Source organism: Kogia breviceps, chromosome 3 (assembly GCF_026419965.1).
Source record: "Kogia breviceps isolate mKogBre1 chromosome 3, mKogBre1 haplotype 1, whole genome shotgun sequence".
NCBI lineage: Eukaryota > Metazoa > Chordata > Mammalia > Artiodactyla > Physeteridae > Kogia > Kogia breviceps.
Genome location: NC_081312.1, coordinates 164168953 through 164170862, shown reverse-complemented (window position 1 = coordinate 164170862; position 1910 = coordinate 164168953). Strand labels below are relative to the sequence as shown.

General features: G+C 48.8%; 1 pseudogene; it reads right to left on the bottom strand.

The window, feature by feature from the left end:
* Positions 1-311: 311 nt before the first annotated feature.
* Positions 312-1565, bottom strand: LOC131752321 (solute carrier family 25 member 36-like; annotated as a pseudogene).
* Between the last annotated feature and the right edge of the window lie 345 nt (positions 1566-1910).

Sequence of the window (1910 nt, the reverse complement as noted above, 5' to 3'; positions counted from 1 at the left end):
CTCATGGAATAAACACTATACTCTGCCATAAATCGACAAAATGCCAACTGTGTCCTGTGGACATGGCAGAGAAAATGGCAATTTTGAAGAAGGAGTGCTTTTAAAGGCTTTTTCTTGGAGGCAGCCAAGGATTTTTTTCACATTACTAAAAGAGTAAGTATTGTGGTTATGATTACTTTAATTCCTACAACCAAACTTCCACTTAGGTATAGTTCCATGTTCCCACACTATTTTCCTTCTGTCCACAAAGCTGGCTCCATGGTCCACTGTATCTTTTGGTCTCCCCCGTTTATAGCAGCAGCCTGGTGGTGCTATCCGTTGAGCAGGTAGACCACTAATTCATAGGTGGCCATCATAATGGCTGTGTTTGGAATCTGTCTCACCAGATGAGCTGTCAGACCACAGTAAAGAGACCCATAGCCTTCTTCTTGAACAAGAAAAGACAGTGTCTGAAAAAAGGATCGAATTTTGTTTCCTCTTCATGCAATCTTGTTCTTACAACTTCATGCAGATATGCTACAGTTGTGGCACACTTTTTTTTTTTTTGGTGGCACGCGGGCCTCTCACTGCTGTGGCCTCTCCCGTTGCAGAGCACAGGCTCCGGACGCACAGGCCCAGCGGCCATGGCTCACGGGCCCAGCCGCTCCGCGGTATGTGAGATCTTCCCGGACCGGGGCACGAACCCGTGTCCCCTGCATCGGCAGGTGGACTCTCAACCACTGCGCCACCAGGGAAGCCCGTGGCACACGTTTTTGAGGTGGCAGCAGCTAGCATCATTCCCACAAAATCTGATGCTTCTTTTACAGACTCTTCTTCATTTTCCATCATAGGAGCAATCTTATATTCCAGTAGTTTTTACTTAATACTGTCATAAATAACAAAATGGATAACAGTCTCTGATATGCCAGCATATGAAGCAGACATGCCCCTATAAAATCCTCTAAGTCCATCTGTCTGATACACTTTACGGACACGCTCAAAAGTGCCCATTCGCCTTTCCCCACGGCTCCCAAGCTGTCACCGAATCTTTATCAGCCAAATGGGGTTGGTCGCTGTGATTGAGGTAAAACGAGGTTTAAGTTAGTCCATATTTCTACAGGAAGTGACCTGCAGGTGGCAAGCATGAGATGACGCGATCTCACTCTTTTCTAGGGAGAAATGTACTGCCATCAATGCCTGCCATTGCGGCAGAAATCGTGTACCTGGGTAGAATCGGGATCCAGTAAGCCATTCCACTTTTCCGTGCAGTTTGAATAAGCAGCAATGTATATTATTGCTCTGGAAGGGGCCACCCCCAGTAAATTGCGGCCAAATCCTCTAAACAGAGAACTAGGCCCTTCTTTCTCCAAGATCACCTTTGGACAATGGAGAGGTCCGGGAGACACTACTCGAGGGACACTGGCTCTAGGCACGGTGCTCAGCTGAACTTCAGAGATGTAAAGTGTCACCCAAGATGACTGCAGCCGTGTCCTTCCAACTTCCAGTGGACATGTCAGAATAGCTCCCACTGTTCCACCACAATCTGCGGCGGCAAACAGACGCACCCGCGCGTCCCTCTGGTTCATTCTCCCTCGAGCGTGTCCTCCGGCCGCCGTGACGGCGACGGGAACTGACGGAGACGCGGCTGCAGAAGGCGACGTGGGCCGCCCTCCCCGCGGCGCTGCAGCCACGCCGCCGCCTCCCACTCTGGCTCGGTTTTCATCACCCGCGCTGGAGGGCAACGCCGAAGTCTCTTCTTAATAGTGTTTTCGGCACTTTTATAGAGCGTTTGTGTTTTACCCTCTAAGAATCATCTATTCTATATTGCAAACGTGTAGGTGGTGAATAAATAGTAAGTTACCGGCTTTTAACTCTAAGTTTTAGGAAGTGAGGTTTCTACCCTAGATATACTTGCATGTAATGTGTTTGCT